The sequence below is a fragment of the Arvicola amphibius genome, chromosome 10 (genome assembly GCF_903992535.2).
Source record: "Arvicola amphibius chromosome 10, mArvAmp1.2, whole genome shotgun sequence".
NCBI lineage: Eukaryota > Metazoa > Chordata > Mammalia > Rodentia > Cricetidae > Arvicola > Arvicola amphibius.
The window spans coordinates 118,832,371-118,855,291 of record NC_052056.1 but is presented as its reverse complement, the minus strand read 5'-3'; positions in this window follow the sequence as shown (position 1 = coordinate 118,855,291).

Sequence of the window (22,921 nt, the reverse complement as noted above, 5' to 3'; positions counted from 1 at the left end):
TAAAGTCATACAGGACCCAAAGGAAGCCTTCACAGATTTCTTACAAAGATTGACATCAGCAGTAAATATAGAATGATACCAAATTCAGAAGCGAGACAAATAATAATTGGATCTCTGGCTTTTGAAAATGCTAATTCTCAATACAAAAGGATAATTAGAACTTAAAAAGCAAAATCAGCGCTGTTGGAGGAATGAATCTGAATTTTCATATTGAATCTCATGACCATGATGATGCTTGGATAGGAGAGGTGATTTCCAGAGGTTTGAAGAAAAATCAAAATGTCAAGTGTTTCAATTGTGGTAAACAAAGGCACCTTAAAAGGGACTGTAAACAGGGTGTTCCTAGAAACAATGTTTCTTTTAAGCATAATCCAAACAAAATGCCCCTTCCTTCTGGATTATGCAGAAGGTATGGCAAAGGCAGTCATTGGACTAATGAATGTATTTCAGCAAGGGACAGCCAAGGTGAACCTTGCCATTGGGAAACTTCTTGAGGGGTCTCTCTCAGACCCCTAAGCCAAATTCTGTTCAGTTGTTCCTGTCACCATGAAGGAAACTCCTTCTCAGAGCAATTAAAGAACCTAATTCCTAGTATAAGAAACCATATTGCTCTAGATGATAGAACAGCTTTAGAAGATAAAACAAAAATTTCAGGAGAAACCATAAATCAAAATTGATAAAGATTAAATTTAGAACCTCCCTAAAGTTAGGGTTGGGCAGAGGTTTGTTTTGTCTTTTCAGGAAAATAAAAACAACCATCTTGAGGAATTTAAAGACCTTTGAACAATAAGCATCCAAAGAAGAAGAGAGAACTATCTGGAAAAACTTTAAAATTACCAAGAAAAGGAATAAAATGACCTAATGAGATCTCTGAAATCTTCAAAAAGTTGTTGGGATCCCACAAGACAATTCTATCAGGACTATGATAACACCACTAAACTGAAAAACACCAACTAAAGATCAGCTTTAGACTACAAACTACTCAGAACAATTTTGAGGTGGCTAGCTGAGATGATCCAGCCTCACAGGCTACCCTAGCCAAGGACTTGAGACAAGCCCTGCACTTTCCCATTACACAGAGACTTGACAACAAATGATACAGCTACCTCTCCCAGGACTTGACAATTAACCCAAATTTTTCTTTTCAGGATCCCCTAAAGATACCATTAACCCCTCCCCCCCCCACACACACACATACCAGACAGCAGGAAGTAAATTTAAGAACACAATGCCCACATTCCCAAGAGGTGGGGTGACAGTTTTTGGTCTTTCATTGAGTTATAGATATTTGTCATTGTTTAGGGGGATTTGGTTACAAATTGTTATTGGTAATGGTTGGGAAAAAACTAAACAAATATTAGATTCAGGATTCTTGTTTTGAAAAGAAAAAAAGAGGGATATAGATCTGACAGGGTAAAAGGGTATATTATGGAATCTACTCTGAAAAGAGAAAAGGGAGGATATAGATATGATAAGATAAAAAGGTAGATTATTGAATCTACTTTTAAAAAGCAACTACTAGTTTTAAAATATTTTACATTGCATTGGACTTTTGTATGTTGTATACAAATTTTTTATAATGATACAAATTTGAGATCAATTTTGCTAGAATGTACTGTGCATACATTTCTACTCTTGTTCAAGGTATTGTACCTATAGAGTTCAATTAACAATGTAATGCAAATATCTAGTCCTCGAAAATTATTATTACCAACTGTTTAAGGTAATAAAGAAATATAGGTTAGTAATTAGTCACCTATTACAATCTAACTTGTAGTTATACTAGGTATGTTTTCAAGGTCAGATTTTAGATAGGTCATCATCAAACACTTCAGAGATACACAGAATATGGCATTTAACATGTTTTAATAATATAGGTATCTTTTTATGACAATAAGACATGTCTGTTCCTAGAAGCACCAATCTACTGCAGAGAAGATGATGGGCATCAAAAAAAAAACTCCATATGGAGTTCACTTTCTGTGTGGCAAAAGTAAGCCACTGGGCAAGAAAGTGCTCTTGCCTTGACTGCTGACCATATGCGATCCAAATTGGACAAGCAGGACACAAAAGAGAGTGAGTGTCAAACCTTGCCCAAACAAGGTAGGACAATCCTTCAAAAATCTTGCTTCATAGAAAAGTCTGTCAAATATCCTAGGCCTGTAGGCTGAAGATGGATGCCCCAACATTGCAGAGGAACTTGGGTGACTGTCCAGGCAGCCAGCTGTTTCTGTCATTTCTCACATTTTTTTGGAAGTCGCTTTTACTTCCTACTACTCATTAAGATTATTTCCTTCTCAGGTCTTTTTTTTTTTTTTTTTTTCCCCGAGACAGGGTTTCCCTGTAGTTTCTAGAGCCTGTCCTGGAACTAGCTCTTGTAGACCAGGATGGCCTCGAACTCAGAGATCCACCTGCCTCTGCCTCCCGAGTCCTTCTCAGGTCTTTTAGGGAATTGAATACCAGAGTTCTTGTTTACGTGACTAGAAAAGCTCACAAAGAGGTATAAAGTATATAAGGTTGAGAGATATCAAAAGATAGTTTTGGATGGTAGTTATGACAGAAAGTAAATTAGGTCAAAGACTTTGGATTTACCAAGATAGGATAGGTAATGGAGTATTTTCTCTGAATTTGTGAAATGCAAATGGACTAGACATTGTTGATATAGTTATTGCCTATATATTATATATTGTTATTATATATAGTTTTCATATATTAGTTATGATTTTTTATTTTAGACAAAAAAGGGGACATGTAGTGATACTTTGTTTGTGATCTAACAAATAACACTTGCCTAAAGATCAGAATGCAGAGCTAAGCCACTAGTTTGCCATAGAAGCCAGGCAGTGATGGCAGACTGATCTCTGTGAGTTCAAGGCCACCCTGGACTAGATTGATCCAGTCTCAAAGAGAAACAGAGACAGGAAGTGTTGGTTCACACCTTTAATGCCTGTGTGTGGGAGTCACATGCCTTTAATTCCAGCATTAAGGAGGTGGAGACAGGAGTGATATGGCTGGGTGGAGAGGGAAATATAAGACCAGAGGAAACGAGCTCAGATGCAGTCTGAGGATTCGAGAGAGGTAAAAGGTCTCTCTAGCAGTTGGCTGCACTGATCTCTTAACTTTCACTTCCTAAAATCTGACTCCATGTTTTTATTATTAAAACCAATTAGATAAATATAAGAAAAAAATAAATAAAACCAATTAGAATTTGTGCTGCATAAACCCATGTCTCAAATAAATAAATAATTTTAATTTAGAAGGAAAGCATTTTTTTTTCAAGACAGGGTCTCACTATGTAGCTCTAGCTGTCCTGAAACTCACTCTGTAGACCAAGCTGTCCTCGAACTCAGAGATCCACCTGCACCTCTGCCTCCCAAGTACTGGGATTAAAGGCATGTGCTCCTATGCCCTGCTAAATGAAAGCTTTTAATTGGCCTAATCACAGTCACATGGAGGCTTTGAGATGTAGGCCGGATATTGGGTGCTGGATTTGCAAGTGTAATCACAGCACAGTAAAAATGGTCCGCCTCTGCCCTCCGCAGCTTTTTAACCTGGCTTCGTAGGGGCTGACGAGAAGGACTGGACAGAGTCCAAGGTCAGGCTGGGCTACCTAGCTCTAAACCAATCTGGGCTCCAAACTGAAACCTTGTCTCCAACAAATGGCAACAATGAAACAAAGAAGTAAACAAACAACCGCAGGAAAAAAAATATAGTCGGCCACGTGACCTTGGGCTGACCTCTGATTGCTGGTGTGCTGTCTCAATGGAGACTTCTGGAAACAACACACACTGTTATTTCTTTCTTTTTTTTTTTCCTACCCAGAGGGCTCCTACTGATGTGGCCACGCGAGGCCACCAGGGGGCAGCAGAGCCCCAGAAGCGTCTGCCCTCCTGGGCTGCTGGTGGCTGCCTGTCCTCCATGGCAGGAAATTGCAGGCGCCTCTTGGTTTAAGCAAAGCTAATTGTCCAAGAGTCCCAGACCTTTCTGGGATCAGATAAAGCTGGCTGTGTGATTTTGAACAACTCATTAACCTTTCTAAGCCCTAGCCTCTTCATCTTAAAACTTTAGATAATGGCCAGAGCCTGCGCCAATAGCATTGTCATAAAAGTTAAAGGACACCATGTAAAATGCTGCAGGCAGAGAAAGGATCAGGAGGAAATGGTGGTCAGGACCAAGGACTTGATGTTTTTCACAAGTTTATAAAACTTAAAAATAAACCTTAGTACTTGCTCAGAGACTTAAGGAAAGTCCTGTCTGTGGAAGGCAGAGTTATTTATGGGGAAAATGGAACTGAAGACCCAATAATGGGGAGACAACAACCAAATGGGGCTGTTTACACTAGAGGGTTCGCACACCAAGGAAGGCAAGCAGAGGGATCTGGGAACCCCTGATGCATGGTTTGAATGTGCTTGATGGTGGTGTGCAGAGAAAGCGGTGGTGTGTGTGTGCACGCATTTATGTGTGTGAGCATGCATGTGTCTATACCTGTATAGACACATTCGTGTATGTTCACTTATGTGTACATGTGCCTTCCTGTATGTTCATTCATATGTGTGTGCACTCCTGTGTGCGCATGTGAGCATGTGCATGTGCCTGTGCCTCTGTGTGTGCACAGGTGTGGTATACTTCAGATGTGGTCATCTCTTGCCACCTTGCTTGAGGCAGGGTCTTTTGTTTGCCACCATGCTGCCTGCACCAGGCTTTGCTGGCCTGCGAGCTCCACAGAATTCCCCCTTCTCTGCCCCCTCTCCCTGGGGAACTAGGATTATGGACACACCAGGCATTGTGTGGGTTCTGGGGAATTCAAACTCAGGTACTCACCCTTACTTTACACACTGAACTGTCTGCCTGGGCTCTGTTTGTTGTTTGGGGATAGAGTCTGCTATGTACCCAGGCTGGCTTCAAACTCACAGTGCTCCTTTTTCGGTCCCTGTATGTGCAGGATTGCAGATGGGCACTGTCAAGTGTGGCTATGGTGGCTACTTCACAAAACTATCAGAAAGTGAATTGACACCATCAGGTTGGGCACGCCTTTGATCCCAGGAAGAAGTTGAAGTAGGAAGCACAGATCCCAAGTAACCAGGTCAATGAGCAGAAGCATCATTGCTGGGTCCTAGCACAGCAGCAAAACCAGTTTGATTTTACATGAATAGGTTACTTGTCTTAAAGCATGCCTATGCACCAGGCATGTGCAGTGCCTGTGGGAACCAGAAGAGGGCACCAGATCCCAGGAAACTGAAGTTGCAGACAGTTGTGAGCTGCCATGTGGGTGCCAGGAACTGAACCCAGGTCCTCTGGAAGGCCATCTCCCCAGCTCGCCTTCTGTTGTTGTTTGCTGTTGTTTTGTTTTTGCAACAGGGTCTCATTTTGTAGCCCTAGCTGACTTGAACCTTGTTCTGTAGACCAGGCTAGCTTCAAGCTCACAGAGATCCACCTGCCTCTGCCTGGACAGTGCTGGGATTATGGTACGTAAACACCCCTTTTCTGGCCTCCTCCAGCCCCAGGCACCTATGTGGTACATACACATACATGCAGGCAGAAGACCTATACCCTTAAAATAAAATAACAATTTTTAAATATTGAAGAAAAAAAGACAGTAATGCAAATGCAGTGTGTAAACCAAGGCAGGAAGACTGCGAGATTGAGCATAGCCTGGGATATACAGGAGATGGGAGCTTGTTAGAGACCAAGGAGATCGGAGTTCAAATCCCAGCAGCCATGTAGAAGCACTGGGAGTCAGAGAGAGGAAGTGGGTTCCAGGAACTCACCTCCTCCAGTCTAGCCAAAGGCAAGCCTCGAATCCATCGAAAGAGCCTGGCTCAAAACATAAGCTGGGGGTGGGGGGACGATAGAGGAAGACAGGTGGCCTTTGAAGGATTGCACAGGCGTGTGCCCACTCCACAGGCACATGCAAAACACGTTGGACAGCCGCATTGATTTCTAATATAATGAAGCCCCTTTGTATTGATAAATTGTAATTAATTAATTGATTAATTAATTCTGTGTGTGGGCATGAGTGCGTGTGCCATGAGGCATGAGTTGTCAGAAGACAACTTGTGAGCCGTCTCACCTCTGACCATTTGGGTCCTGGCGACTGAACTCGGGTCCTCAGACTTGGAGGCAAGCACCTTCCTCCACTGCGCCTTCTCATGGGTCCCATGGAGCCGCTGGTTTCACATTCGGCTCTACCTCATCCACTTTGGTTGCTGTTGTTTGAGCGTCTGTGTTCTGCTAGGGACAGAAGAAGGGACTCGTTTAGGCAAGTGCCCTCACCACTGGCCTGAGCCCTCAGCAGCACTCGCCCACGGGTGTTCTACTACTGAGTCACGCCTACAATCTGGGCTTGAGATGCGACTCAAGTGGTTAAAGGCGCGAGACCCTAAATTGAGACCCTGAATTCAGTCCAACCCCTACTCTGGTTAGAGCAACAGGTTCTCTCGGTACCTGGACCGAGTCCTGAGAAGGGGAAGCAGAGAGGGAGGACCCTTGGGAAAGCGTCCTGGGGTGAGGGTAAGGGCCAGGGATCCACGATCAGCTGGTTTTCAGCCAGACTTTGGAGAAACTGAGGGGAAAGTACTGAAGGCCAGGAGCCCCTGAGGCTGGAAAGGTCACCTTCGTAGGCCTGCCGGAAAAGGAATTTGCTCCTCTTTCTAAGACCCCGAGGCCAGACGGGAGCAGTTAAGAGTCAAGTGCTCAGAAATCCAAGCCAGGTGTCTTCGCTTGTTAAGCAAACAAACAAAATTAGCATATAAAAGCCTCGGTTTCCCTGCTCAAGCGGCTCTGCCTGAGGCGAATCCTTTGGAAATTGCTGACTCGCTGACGTTCCGGGCTTCACTCCCAGCCCGCTGTGTGAAGAGCGAGCCACTGACTTTTTCCCAGCCAGTTTCCTTGGGCTTAAAATGGGTGGCCTTGTAATGCCTGCTTTGTAAACTCCTGTGAGAAAGAATTTAAAATAACTGGGCGGTGGTGTCGAACGCCTTTAATCCCAACCCTCAGGAGGCAGAAGCAGGCGGATCTTTGTGCGTTCGAGGCCAGCCTGGTCTACTTAGTGAGTTCCAGGACAGCTAGGATTACACAGGAAAAACTTGTCTTGAAAAACAAGCAAAAGAGAATTTAAAATAATGTTGACAGTTTTTACTGAGCATTTGCGTGTCAAGCACCTTAGAGCCTGGCTCAGCCGTAGAGCCCATCTCTGGATCTTCTAGAGAAGGTCTGAATTTGAGGAGTAGAGCACTGGCCTAGAATTCAGCAGTGAGGCCGTGGGGCTGAGGAATCTGATGCTCCCTTCTTGGACTCCATGGGCACATTCACATGCATGCGCGCTCCCCCCGCCATGCACGCACAAAGGCAAGCGCCCATGCCGATAAAAACAAATCTTTTAAAAACTATATTATACTTGGGGGATAGCCAATGATGTTAGAATAGTAAATTGTAATTTGTTAAGGCTAGGTGTGATTTCTACCTGGAAACAAGAAAAGCACTTTATTGAGGTAAAACAGTAACAGTTGATAAATAAATTTCAAAATACCCCTCCTATAGGTATTTATGCTCCTAAATGTGAGGAGAAAGAGAAAGCAGGGAGGCGGACGACCGACCACTGTTAGCACGAGGAAGCTGTTTTCTGCGGGAGATCTGACAGCAATACGCAAACACAACGGTTAGAAGAGTGAGCAGGGTCTAGAAACAACCAGAAAGGCCTGGCATGCGGAACTACGCGGCACCGGATCACCACCTGATGCTTCGCTCCGATCTCCAATCACCTGACGCTGCGCTCAGACCATCACTTCTGATAGAAGTGTGTGTGTGTGTGTGTGTGTGTGAGAGAGAGAGAGAGAGAGAGAGAGAGAGAGAGAGAGAGAGAGAGAGAGAGAGAGAGAGAGAGAGAGACCACACTGGACTCTGAGTAAACACTGTTGAGAGCACACTCTCTGGGCAAATGCCTGAGGACGGGCTTTTCGTCCTGTTTTTGTGAAACTAGGCCCCTAGAGGGTCCAGGAAGACCTGCCGTTCTCCTCCCAGAGATAAGCCAAGTCCCCAAAGGTAGATGACTCCCCAGTTCTAGGAAATTCCTAGACCTTCCACCCCAACCCCAGGGGTTGACTCCCTGGGGTACTCAGGCCAGGAACCCCAATACTGTCATATAAGGGTGTCTTTCTCCCTAGGGTGTCCTGAGCTACATAGAGGGAGCATGTCTTTCCCTTCTGTGTCTGCAAGCATTTGTTCCTGCACGCAGATGACCAAGTTCTGGGCCCTGGTGGGAAGGTGTCAGTATGCCCCCTGCAAACAGCCTCTTGCTCACTCACTTCTTGTTTCTGGTGTTTAGCGAAGGGAGCAGCAGAGACCGAAACAAGTCTACCTGGGCGGGCAGTGGCGTAGGGAGCGATTCTTCTCGAGACAGTGGTGTGAATCTGTGAACTCTGCCTCCCACTTGGACCTTTGGCAAGCGCAGTGGTTTTAGGAAGGATGAGGATCTACTCAGGGTGGACAGAGGAGGGAAGGGAGGGGAGGACATTCATCTCTAAGCTATGCGGGCAAAGCCTGGACCCCGGGGTCAAGAGTCGAAGAGAACTTAATCTCCAGATGGGAAAGACTGGGGGGTTTGGGCTCAGACTCCAGGAAATGCTGTGTATTCTTAGGGCAGTGACTTAACCTCTCTGTGTCAGCATTTCCTCCTGAAAGTAAATAAAGAGGAGTCACAAGGGCTGGATCACGAAGCAGAGGAACAAACAAGGAAAGAGGGTGTCCTCCCACCAATGCCAGGAGGGGGCGAGGGCATCGCCCCTTTCTGTGCTGGTTAAGCGAGGACTTAGCCCATCTCCCAAGCAGAAGGAGGGCGCAAAGGAAGACGTCACAGTTAAAGGGCCTCAGGACTTTGATGTGGGTTTTATTTTCCTTTACTAGCAGGTGGGATCTGCTGTGGCCCCTCCCACCCTTAACCACTGGGGTCCACAAGCCTTTGTTTTAAGCAGTTTCCAAGGGGTGAAATGGCTCTCCTTGGTCAAGAAGTCATTCTGCATAACCAGGTGTTCTAAGGCACAAAAGGCGCCTTTCTTCGGGTGACCTTCTGGCCTGGGGAACTTGCCCAACCTAAGGTCAGCAAAGAGCAGCTTTAGTCCGCGGTGCCCCATTCGTTCATCCAAATGCAGTCATAGCCTGGAGAGGTGGTGCCCGCCTGTAATTCCAGCAGGAGGGTGGAAAGTTAGGGGTCAGCCTGGGCTACAGAGTAAAAGCCTGTCCCAAAACAACACAAACAAATCATAGTTGGTGCTTTTAAGACGGGGGGGGGGGGGGGCTCCAAAGTCAGAACAATTAGGCATAATATTCTGTGTGTGTATGTATATGTGTGTATGTGTGTGTATTTGTATGTGTGTGTATATGTATGTATGTGTGTTACTTAAAAAAGCATAATTGTGAAGCTGATTGATAGGCAATGGGTGGGGACATGTCATTATATTTGGACACGTTCCAAAATTGTACGGTCCTAGTTCCAGGCCGGCACGTATCCTTTGAAGGGGTCTGTAGTGGTGCACGCCTTTAATCTCAGCACTAGGGAGGCAGCCAGGCGGATCTCTGTGAGTTCGAGGCCAGTCTGGTCTACAGAGCGAGTTCCAGGGCAGCCAGGGCTATGCAGAGAAACCCTGAAAAAAACTGAAAACTGAAAAAAGAAAAAGAAAAAAGAATTCCTTGTTTGAAGACTTGCTCCCAGTCACTTCCTCCGGTCTCTGGATCTTTTGCAGACAAGTCGAAGAATGAGTAAACAAATGTTTGTTTTTGCCTCTTTTAACATCCCGAAGGCACGAGGCAGTCAATGAATAGGTGAACCGGTCTTTGGCCCAGTGGCCCCAAAGCGGCTGCTGGCTCCAGCAATCTCTGTCCTTTGTTTTCCTAAGACTCTGGGCTGTTGTCCCCACCGGTTAAAAAGCCATCCCAGGCCCTGCTTTCAAAGAGAGCCGGTTGCATTTCAATGCCCCCTTCCCAGGCGGGGATTCCCCGACGCGGTGGCGTCTAGCAGTCCTGAAAAAGACTCGAAATCATTAGCCCTAATTAAGTCCTCCCGGGCTGGCTGGCCTGGTCGGCGACTGCATTCCCAGCCTCCCCAGAAGGAAAAGGGGTGGGGTGGTGGGGCTAGATAAAGGGATCCCCAGCTTTCTCCTTCGCGGTTAGTGGGAGTGAGAAACTGAGAAAACAATTTGGGGACCAGGATCCTAATTTTTAAAGCAGGCTTGTCTCCTGTCTCCGCAGCCTTAGGAGTGGAGATATTACTGAGATGGGGGAACTGGAGTGAGGTCTAACAAGCGAACATCTGTCCACGCGGTGAAAATTAAACACTCGCTCTCTCCCTGGAGAGCAGGGTGGAGATACACAAGGCAATCTTTTGCCAGACTTTACAGACTTTTAAACAGGGCAAGGAGGGCATTGTAGATACCGGAACATGAAAAGAGAAATCGAGTTACCGTTATAAAGAAAAATTCAATTACAAAATTATGAGCAGTACTTTTTGAGATAGAGTTTCATGTAGCCCAGGCTAGCCCTGAAATGCCAACGTAGCTAAGGATGACCTTGACCTTCTGCTCTTTCTGCCTTGGCTGCCAGAGTGCAGAGATCATGGGTGTGCACCACCACACCCAGTTTTGATGTTTTCATTAACAATGAAAATATAGGGGGCTGGAGGGCTGGAGGGCTGGAGGGCTGGCTCAGCTGCTAAGGACATAGACAACTCTTGTTGAGGACCTGAGTCCAATTCCCAGCACTCACACGGTGGCTCCAGCTCCAGGGAGGTCCTGGGCTGTGAGAGCACCTGCACTCACGGGCACAGGCCCACACATATATGCATAATTTAAAACAAAGAAACATATCTTAGAGTATACATATATGTGAAAAACAAAATATATATTTGTACAGCCAGTGGCTTAGTGAGGAAGCTGCCTTTGCCAAGCCTAAGGACCCGAGTTCATTCCCTGAGCCCTCATGGTTGAAAGAGAGAATGGACTCTCATGAGCTAAGCAGTCCTCTGACCTCCATGAGCATGCTGGGACACACACAAATAAGATCAATAAATGTGAGGATATTAAAAAATAAAATATAGAATTCACTTTGATAAGGACGGTATGCAAATGTGTAGAGAGTTCTGCATTTTTTTTTAGTTTTTAAAAAAGATATACTTATTTTTCATTTTATGTGTATGGGTGTTTTGCTGGCATGTATGTCTGTGTATCGTGTGAGGACCTGGTGCCCAGGAGGTCAGAAGAGGACTTTGGAGACCCTCAGACTGGAGTTACAGACAGTTGTGAGCTATCATGTGGGTTCTGGAATTGAAACCAGGGGTCCTCTGGAAGAGCAGCCAGTGCTCTTAACCACTAAGCCATCTCTCCAGCCATGTGTTCTGTATTTTACTTTTTAAAAAGAGTTATTTATTTATTTATTTATTTATTTATTTATTTATTTATTTATTATGTATGCAGAGTTCTGCCTACATGTTTGCCTGCATGCCAGAAGAGGGCACCAGATCTCATTACAGATGGTTGTAAGCCACCATGTGGTTGCTGGGAATTGAACTCAAGGACCTCTGGAAGAGCAGCCAGTGCTCTTAACTGCTGAGCCATCTCTCCAGCCTGTGTTCTGTATTTTAAATAACAGGTAATAGAATAAGATCTACTGGGTGCGGTAGCACATATCTGTACTTATAGTACTTGGGAGGCTGGAATCGGCGATCAATGAATTTGAGGCACACCAGGATTGGAGTGAGGGAGTTAGTGGCCAGGTGAGTGAAGGGTTATTAGTATCAGATAGCAGCAGCTGATCTGAAATAAGTAAGAGTAGTTTAACCAACACTAAAGATGAATAAGAAAGCACATGGCTTTGTTCCCAGTACTAACTTCAAAGCAGAGGCAGGCGGATCTCTGTGAGTTTGAGGCCAGCCAAGGGCTACATAGAGAATCCCTGTCTTGGGAAACCAAATAAATGGATGGATGGAAGGATAGATAGATGGATGAATGAATGAATAAATGGGTAAATAAATAAATATCAGCTGGGTGGTGGTGGCATATGCCTTTAATCCCAGCACTCAGGAGGCAGAGGCAGGCAGATCTCTATAAATTCAAGACTAACCTGGTCTACATAGAGAGTTCCAGGACAGTCAGAGCTACCCTGTCTCAAATAAATAGGTAGATAAATAAATAAATGAAAAATATTATTTAAAAAAAGAGTTTGGACAGAGGTTTCCCTATGGGTGAACAATGTTATTTCTAGAAGATGTGACCCGTTAAACAAAAATCCCAGTGCCAGACAGAGGACACCTCCCCATTTGTTATTGGTCAAGGAGCCTCTAGGAGCCCCACAAACATCACAGGCTGCTGTCATTGCCTTTGGTTCCCTGCTTGTTGGGCCACAGAAAGACCCTGTTGCTGAAAACACCACACGGTTTGGTGGTGTCCAGTTAGAACTGACCCAGAGGCTTCCGCCCTGCTGGCTTTGACAGTGCAGGGAGACGCTATGCAGTAAAGCCATGAGTGGTCTTACTCAGTGCTGGATCCTGCATGATGCAGTACAGATCTGCCAGACAAGGCGTGTGCATTGATGCATTAGTGGCATGAGGGTTATGTGAGCAACCAACCACTTCCCAGTGGCATTTGTTCAGTGTGACATGGCCTGTGCATGCTTGAACTCACAGCAGCTGTGGTGACACGCCCAAGATCAAACCAGGGAAGTTTCCAGCAGGAGTAGGGTGGGGGTAGGGACTCAGGAAGCTCCGCCCCTAACAAGGAAGCTGTGGACAGTTGATGACTCTGGGAAGGGAGAGTCCTAGTTTTCCTTGTGGACATGGCCCCTGGCTGGTTGCCCATCATCCAGAGGATGGCCCCACATGTGCACTTAGGGAGCACTGGTTTGGCTCTGTGGAATATATATATATATTTATATAGTAGGGTGTTGAAGAGATGGCTCAACAGTTAAGAGCATTGACTGCTCTTGTGGAGGACCCGGGTTTGATTCTCAGCCCCCACATGGTGGCTCACAACTGTGTGTAACTCCAGTTCCAGGGGATCTGACACCCTCATCTAGCTTCCGTGGTGGTGACACACAGGTGATGCACAAACGTTGTACATGAACATGCAGGCAGGCGAACACTCGTGTCCATACAGAAATCTAAAAAAAAACAAATTTTCAATAAGCGCCAACAAGAAAGATTCTGAATGTCAGAGTGTCTCTGAGAAGATTGCCTTTTTGACAGAAAAGGAGTAAGATTTTTGGCACATTCTCCCACAAGGGTCAATCTTCACTGGATTGAGTATATATATATATATTCTACATGACCATCCATTGCCCTCTATCCTGCTGCACATCAAGTTTGAAGGTCCAAGGAGAGCTACTGTGTCCCTCGCCCTCACAGTCAATGGCTTCCAAAAGATGTGAGCAGAAACAGTGAGGGCACAGTCGCTACTTCTGCCCACACGGTCCAGTTTGGTTGTCCTACCTACCAGCCATTCATCATGTTCCAGACTGTCTTAAGATCTGGGGAGAACAGATCTTCAGAAAGAAAGTTGATGTTTTGATTTATTTAATTATTGATTCTTCATGCGTCCTGGCCCTGCTGGCAGCTGGAGACTGAGCGCGATGTCGCCTGGTTTCCACTTACTTCAGTTCATCCCCAGAATGTAGGGTCTGTCTGATGTAGTCCAGAGGCATGGATGGAGGTTCTCTTAAGCCTCCCAGCATGCACAATGGTCCTGCATTCTTATCCTGTTTCCACTGGTTGGGGCCCTTTTCTGACCCTCAGGAAAGGGTGTAATAACAAGTTTTACCAGAGGGTTCGGTGGCTTTGTGGAGATTCACTGCCACCACCTCCCCACCTCTCAGATACTTCCTCTCAACTGTATGGACTGATGTTGGTTCCAGAAAATTTACAGGAGTTCAGAGTATATGGTATGAGACCCTGGGTGGGGGAGGAAGAGCCCACGGCTCAAGAGACGGAAACTCATTAAGCCCCCATCTCAGCCCCTATCAGAACAAAGTGGGGCCAAGCATTTGCTGTCCTCTCTGAGCTCGTAAAGCGAATCCTGCCTCGGGAAGGAAGTGGATGGCCCTTGTGTTTTGAAACTCAGGAGGAAGAACAGGTGGGGTCCTCTGGCTATAAATGGACACTTGTTTTTCTCGGGAGACCCCACGGCTCTCAGATGAGTAAGGACTGTGGTTCAAGTGCTGGGCACACCGACCGTGAGACATCTTTAGAAAGAACAATGAAGTACATTAGACCTTGGCCTGGAGGCACCCTCGCTAAGGGCTGTGATGATGATGTCACTGAGCCAAAGAGAAAATAGAGCCCCCCAGGCCAGGCCTGATAGAGAAGTCTCACGATCACTATTCCAGGCGATCTTAAACTCTACACCCACGTCTGCCTCTGCTGAGGTCACAAACATGCATAGCCACACCCAGCCACTACTGGGGAGTAAATCCAGTGCCTCGGTTGTGCTAGGCAATCACTGACGTATATTCCCAGCTCATTTCTTAGCTTTTATTTTGAGATGGGATTTCACTAAATAAAGCAAGATGGCCTTGAACTTGCTCTGCTTGAGTTGCTGCATTAAGAGGCCTGTAGCACTAGCCCTGATTACTTTGCCGATTTTCTTATTTAAAGAGTCTTTCCTCCTAGCTGGGCATGGTGGTACACACCTTTGATACCAGCAGGTAGATCTCTGAGTTCAAGGCCAGTCTGGTCTTTGTGTGAATTCCAGGCCAGCTACGGTTACGTAGTGAGACCTTGTCTCAGAAAACAATCATAACAACGAATAATAAAAATAAATAAATATTCTCTTCTGAGACTACGAACTCCGTGATCTCAAGGATGTACCTACTTTGGATGTGTTTGTGTTTGGGGTGCTGGGAATGGAACCCAGGGCCTCTCACAAGTGGTAAGCACTCTACCTCTGAGCTACATCTCTATGCCTAACTCTGTGTTCTTTTTCCTATCTTCCTTCTTAATTTTTGAGACAGGGTTTCATATAGCTCAGGCTGGCCTCCAACCCAAGATGTGTGTGTGTGTGTGTGTGTGTGTGTGTGTGTGCGTGTGTGTGTATCCATATGTATATCCAAGGACAACCTTGAACTTCTCATCCTCCTGCCTTTACCTCCAGAACCAGGATTACACAGGCATGTATCATCATGCCCTTTTTATGTGGAGCTGGGGATCAAACCCAGCACCCCATGTAAGCTAGATAAACACTCTATCAAGTGAGCCTCAGTTGTGCGCCCCCCTCACCTTCCCAGACTTTTGACATGTCCTATAGGCTTAGCACAGAAGAAAAAGTGGGCTAGTGTCAGTCAACAAGGCAGGGCTGGAGGTGGGAGCTCGGAGGGGCAGCCTGTGCCCAGCTGTGGAACAAAATGGCAGATGACACCAGAAGCAAAAGGCTACATAATGGGTTCAAGGCTAGCCTGGGCTACAGGAAACCCTACCACAACAAAACAAAACAAAAACAAACAAACAAAAATGCGGTGGTAAGAGGGGACAAAGGATTCAGATTGAATAGACAAGTCTATCCTGTCCACAGATTCCACATGCAGATACTTCCAAGCCCAAGCCACAGTTCTTTGGAGAAAAAATTGTGTCTATATGGAACATCATGATATATACTTAAACAACTGTTCCTTAAACAATATAGAGCAATTATTTGTGCCCCTTGTGTATATTTGCATGTATTTGACTGTCTATTATGTGGGATAATTATAAGATAATTGTAAGAGAGATAACATATTGGAGGATGTGTACAGACTATATATGAATATGTCATTCTATGTAAGGGGCATGAGCATCTGCAGATAGATATCTAAGGGGGTCCTGGAAGCAGTCTGTCACAGAGACAAGGGTGGGACGGTTCTATGTGACTGAAGTAATGTAAAGTCAGATGCCTAGTTAGTCCGTGATCCTAGAGGTCCGGCCCAGGATAGGACATTCCTGTTGATTTGTTTGTTTTGAGATTGGGTCTTAGTATATAGCCCTGTCATAGAGATCTCCCTTCATCTTCCTCTGTCCCCCTAAACATGATGACACTTCTAAAACTGGTCCCTGAAGGCTGAAAAGATGCTCACGGGATATCTTAGTCAGGGTTTCTATTGCTCTGCAGAGACACCGTAACCACAGCAGCTCTTATGAAGGAAAACATTTCATTGGGGATGGCTGACAGTTCAGAGGTTTAGTCCCTTATCGGCATGGTGAGAATAATAGCAGCAAGCAGGCAGACATGGTGCTGGAGAAAGCTGAGAGTTTCTACATCCGGATTGGCAGACAGGAGGAAGAGAAAGACACTGGGCCTGGCTTGAATGTCTGAAACCCCAAAACCCAGCACCAGGGAAGCACTTTGTCCAACATGGCCACAACTACAAAAGCTACTTCCTAAACATTCAAATGAGTCTATGGGGTCCATTCTTATTCAGATAACCACAAGGGGTTAAGAGCATTGGCTATTCTTAGAGATACCTGGGTTGTGTTCTGGGCAGCCACACTGTAGCTCACAACCATCTGTCTCTCACTGGCTTGTCTTTGAGGTAGGGTCTCTCCTCATTGGCTTGTCTTTGAGGTAGGGTCTCTCACTGGCTTGTCTTTGAGGTAGGGTCTCTCCTCACTGGCTTGTCTTTGAGGTAGGGTCTCTCCTCACTGGCTTTTCTTTGAGGTAGGGTCTCTCCTCACTGGCTTGTCTTTGAGGTAGGGTCTCTCCTCACTGGCTTGTCTTTGAGGTAGGGTATCTCCTCACTGGCTTTTCTTTGAGATAGGGTCTCTCCTCACTGGCTTGTCTTTGAGGTAGGGTCTCTCACTGGCTTGTCTTTGAGGTAGGGTCTCTCCTCACTGGCTTGTCTTTGAGGTCTCTCACTGGCTTGTCTTTGAGGCAGGGTCTCTCACTGACTTGAAACTCCAGGAGTAGGTTAGATTGACCAGTGAGTTGCAGGGATTCACCTGTCTCTATCTTCCCAATGATAGGGTTGCAAATGCCTGGCACCAGATCCAGATATTTTAAGCAGATTCTGGGGCTCAAACTCAAGTCTCTAGGTGTACAAGGCAGCTATTTTACTGAGGGAACCATTTACCCTAATTTTTGTAGTTTTTTTTCTCCCCTCTTTCCGTCCCTCCTTTCTGGCCTCCTTTCTTCCTTCCTTCCTTCCTTTCTCTTTCTCTTTTTCTTTCTTTCTTTTTTTGTTCCTTTCTGTTTCCTTTTAGGCAGAATCTTCTGTGTAGCCCAAAATGGCCTCCAGCTCATAGTTCTCCTGTGTCTGGCTTCTTCGTCCTAGAATTTGGAGCATGTGGCCCCATTCCTGGATACTTTTAATTTTTTTCACTCATTTTTAGGAACTCACACACATGCAAACATGTTTACACACAGACACACACAAGAAAACTCTCTTAATGCTCTAATTTAGTTTATAATCTTATGTTGGGGCACATTCACAGCTATCTTTGGCCACTGTGTGCTACAAGGTAGACACACCTATTCTTGGAGTCCCACATAGGACATTTAATTTTTATTCGTGTGTGTGTGTGTGTGTGTGTGTGAGAGAGAGAGAGAGAGAGAGAGAGAGAGAGAGAGAGAGGGAGGGAGGGAGGGAGGGAGGGAGGGAGGGAGAGAAACAGACAGAGACAGAGAGACAGAGGGGTAGGGAATGAACATCACAGAAGGATCACTTTTGGAAATGAGTTCTTGTTTTCCAAACTCTTTGCGACAGGGTCTCTCTCATTACTGCTGGATGGGCTGTGCACACAGGTTAGCTGGCTCAAGGTCTTCCAAATGACTTTCTCCCATTTCTGCCTCCCATTTCATCCTAGGAATGCTGGGATTACAGATGGGGGTTCCTGCAGCTGGCTGTTTGCAGGGGTTAAAGGACCCCAACTGGGACCATCAGGCTAGTGCAGCACCTGGCTTTTCCCTTCCACAAGAAATCCGGACCTCTGTCCCCGCAGTTCTGCCTCCCAAACTCTGATTCAACAGGTCTGGGTGGAGCCCAGGTAGGAACCCTTGAAACCTGCCCAGGTGAATCTAAGGTAAAATGCAATGAGAATGCTTTACACAGTCTTCTGCTTCTTCCTTTAAGACCCAGTGTCTGTTGTCCAGGCTGACCTTGAACTCCTGATCTCGAGGTCAGGAGACTCCACATCCCGAGTACTGGGATTCTGTGCCCAGGTTGAGAATGGCAGTACTAGATGGAGGGTCTGTGTGCACCAAACGACTGTGGCACTGTGCCCTTCTGAAAGCCATCATCCCTTTAGATATGTGCTCTGCATTCTTGCTGGCTGAGGCAGCCTCCCCACCCCCCCCCCACACACACACCCCAGAATGCTGAGTTCTCCAGCCTGGAAATGGCTCTGCTATCAAAGCCTAGCCCTCCTGCCCTTCCATGTCCTTCTCTTTGCCCAAACCTGCCAACTGGGAGTGACCGTCATAAATAAACAAAATGAGGACACGAAATGTGTGCACTTTGGGGCTCCTGGCTCAATTATGATGTCATCAGATGTCACCAGCCTGATGCTTTCGAATGAGATCTCTATAGAAACACAAATTCGTGAACTGACCATTGTCCTTGTGTCCGTGCCGGCATCAGCTTTCTTGTTTCCCCCTAGCATGCTGACCAGGAAAGAAATGAGGTGGAGAGCAAGCGGAGGGGGGGGGGTGGCCTGACTGTTTCTGGGTGGCATGTGACCATTTTAAGCAGACAGAGACTCTGGCCCATAAACTACAGCATTACAGCTTGCTTCAGACTTCCTCGGTACCAATTCAAGGGTTCTCTGGGCTCTACCCATGTCCATCTCCCTACATCCCTATAAAGCAAAGATGGTTTTATTAATTTTCCCTCCAGTGTTGGAGATTAAACCCAGGATTTTGTTTAGGCCAGGTGAGCTCTCTGCCCCCGAGCTACACCCCAACTTAGGTAGCTTTGTTTTAAGAGGGGGGAACTGAAGGCCCTAGAGAGTTTAAGTGCTTTCCAGGGTCATGCAAACCAAAAGAAAACCGGAGGTGAAAGACACTAGTATCTGACTCCAAGGCAGGCGTGGTGGTATAGTTATAACCCCAGCCCTGGGGCAGCAGAGGGGAGGGATAGAGAGTTCTAGGTTAGCCTGGGTTACATATGGGGATCCTAACTTCAACAGGGCAAGATCAAATAAAAGCCTGAGACCCCCAATTTTGTTCTTTTGTTCAGAAACCTTTTTCAAATTAAGGTAGTGTTAGTGTAGGTGTGCTTAGCTTTATCGCTGCACACACACGCACCCTCCTGTTTTTGCTTTGATATTTTGCATGTCAGGCGTGTTTTCGAAGAGCGGACCACGTGAGGGGCTGAGTGGATCCCCTGGATGGGGTCTGTGAAAGCACAAAGGTTAATGACCTACAACTCAAATTGGCTGACTAGAGTCCAGTCTGCCTCTCTGCCCCCGGGGCTTTGTTCTTACCTCCTCTCCTTAGCTACCAAGACCTTGTTCTGCGGGGACAAAACAAACAGGGGCTGTCAGGACCGAATTGGTCTCTTCAGCCACACAATGAGAAGTGGGAGTGGAAACAATTACTCCCAACACAGCCCCGAGGTTTACTTAAATTATCTGGGTAATTGCCTCCATTTTCAGCTTGGATTTGGGCTCTGAAAATTCTGGAGCTTCAAAATGATAAATAATGAGGTTCTCATTGAGGCCAAAGTCGAGAGGGAGCCAGAGGCACCGAGGGTTGGAGGGGCAGGCTGGGGGAACTTGTGGTGAGGTCATGCTTGGGTGGGAAGGCTTGGGGGATTCGGGGAGAGTTTCCTAGCCTCAGTTCCCTGGACTGGAACAGGGGAGGGGGAAGGAGAGAAGAGAGGGGGAGAGAAAGGAAATGAGTGGTGCCAGGGAGAAGGGAGGAGGAGTGGGGAGGATGAAGGAAGGAGGAGAGAGAGGAAAGGGGAGGAGAGAGGGATGGAGAGAGAAAGGAGCACTGAGTGCTCTGACTTTGTGTAGGATGAATTATAAACTTCAGAAACACTACCTCCTGTCTCCTGCATTCAGCCTAAAGAAAAGTGCTCTCTCTCTCTCTCTCTCTCTCTCTCTCTCTCTCTCTCACACACACACACACACACACACACACACACACACACACCAGGAACTTCGGCCTTTGTCTCCCAGCTTCAGGCTAAACTAACCACTTCCCTTTTCCTTTTCTTTCTTCCATCTCCCAAACTCTCATATTAACCTTTGGCTGTGTTGTTGTGAACAGAGTACAATATGACAATGTATGGGTGTGGTTGGGTCTCATTTAAACTTGATAGAGAAGTGCTAATATCTATTTTGTACTTTTAAAAAGTTTACCCTTCCCAAGCATGGTGGTGCACACCTTTAATCCCTGAATCTAGGAGGCAGAGGAAGAAGGATCTCTGTGAGGTTGAGGTCAGCCTGGTCTGTGTAGGGAGTCCAGGACTACATACAGAGACACTGTCTTACAAAGGCAAAACAAAATAAATTTACCCCATCCGTTTGGGAGAGTAAAATCGAGAGTTCTGACCCACACCTGTAGCCCTTGTGCTTAGATTGAGAGCTGGGAGTTCAAGGCCAGCTGGGCAGCATAGCGAGATACGGTCTCCAAAATGAAACCTGCTGGGGTACCGTAGTTACTTGATCTACAATAAAAATAAATTAATTAATTAAATTAAATAAGAATAAAAACAATAAGAGAATGACTGGGGATCAGTTTGTAGAGTGCCTGCCTAGCCCTGGCATGTACAAAGACCTGGGTTCCATCCCCAGCATTAAGTAAAAGCACGTGTGGGGATGGTCACCCTAGCACTCAAGACAAGGAAGGAGGAGGATCAAGAGTTCAAGATCATCTCCAGGCACGTGTCAATCCCAAGGTCATACCTTTAAACCAACCAACCAACCAACCAACCAACCAACCAACACACCAACCAACCAAATATAACCTTCCTCAGTGCATGTGAAAGCAAGTGGTAGGTGGGTACTCTTGGTGATGTTCTGTCCATCCTGCCAATGCCTCCTTGTGCCCACAGGGAGGACAGCAGAGCATGCTAGAGGGCCAAACAGAAACGGTTCAGATGATCTGAAGGTTTGAAGCAAAAAGAGATACATTGGGGGGCAGATGTGGAAGGCACCCTTCTCCCATAGCACACACTCTGATAGGAAGTGTTTACTGCCAGCTCATAGCGAGCAAGGAGACTCAGCTCAGTCCTGAGGTTCAGCAAAAGCATTCTGCATGAAGTGATACTGAAGGCTCCCGGGGAGGAGGCGCGCTTGAGGGACACAGATTGAAGTCATTTCTCAACCAGGCTGACAACGCCGACATGGTTTGTGGAGACATCTTAAGTTGTCTCCTGTGGCAAAGATGCTACTGGCATCTATTGGGCAGATACTAGAACTTACGGGTACCACCCCTTGCTGAAAGCACCAAAAAGACAGCCCCGAACTCCCAGAACCGGCCAATTGACGATGTCACTTGTGTCCAAGTTTCAAAACCTAGGCTGAGGGAACGTCATCATGGGGAGATGGGAGAAGGAAGATGACAACTGACCTAGATGGTTTGCTTTTGAAGACTCAAGTGAGTGCCATTGGGAAAGAAGGGAAAGTCTGCCCAAGGAGGCTGTGGACGGTGACCACAGGAGTCTCTGAGACATGCTTTGGACCAGGGCTTTGGGATCAGCCCCACTGTTGGATAACTGGCAGATGGTGAATTTGGGGAACTCCAGAAACTAGGATTATGAAATATGACGTGTCGAGAATAATCATTCAGGGCCACCCACGGGAACCCTGTGGTCCAAGGAAGGCCCTAGAGATGAGGAGGAGGAAGCTACCTGCACATCACTCATCCTACGAGACCTACATCCTCACAGACACACTGAAAATTCTCTGCCACCCAGTTACATCCTGAGCCTTTGGATGCTTTAACTAATTAATAAGATAATTAGCCAATCAATGAGCATACCGCGCATATGAGCGTGAGCACACAATGGCTTGAGCATGCAGCTCAGACGACAGCTTCTGGGAGTTGGTGTTTTCTTTCCACATTATTGAGACAGGACCTCTTTCCCTCTAGCTGTCTCTTCTGCACTGTTAGCTTTAGTTACTTCTGTATGCCCCCATCCCCCATCTCCACATAGGAGTGGGTTGCAGATACAGGCCACCTCATCGGCCTTTTAAAACATGTCTTCTGGGGTCAAACTCAGGATGCCAGGCTTGCTCCTCTGCCTCAAGGTCCGAGAGAAATTATACAACTTACTGAAGGTACCAGGCACAGGAATAAACCAGGACTCTTGTCCTCCACATTGTAACTTTGTGCCTTGGCATCATATTCTCTCCTTTCCTTACTTTATTTTTGAGGATTTGGGCCTAGAATCGAGGGCCTGGCTCATGCTAGGGCAGCCCTGTTCCATACACCTCCAGCCCTCTCCTTTTCAGAGAATTGTTCCAGGCGTTCAAAAAGCTCCATGCACTTCTCCAATGCAACCAGCAGATGGCAGCAAAGGAGCGGCCTAGCGAAGCCATGGGCCTCTTCCTGGCTCAGGCTGGCTGCAGCTTGCTAGCTGGCTTTTTCCCAGGGGAGGAACCCAGAAACAGTGCAGGTGGAGTGAGGTTCTCAGGTCCTGTTTTGACCTGAAGACGAATGTGTATGAAGAAATCGAGAAGTGCGGGGAGACGGTCATTCCGATTTCCGATTTCAGCCGTCTCTAACGTGATCCCGTTTAAGGACAGAGCAAGGGCCCCGGGAAGCAGACATCCATTTTTGTATGATGTGCCTGGAGGCAGACTTGGAGTGGCCTAGAGGTTGGTGTGGAGTTTGTCTTTAGGGACTGGAACAACGGGGTGTCTGGTGGCAGCCTGGAGACTCTTGCGTCAAGCAGGCAGCCTTCTGTTCACATTTCACGGGTGGTCTTGTTTGTACTAAATCCTGTGGCTGTGTAGGACCCAGTAGTG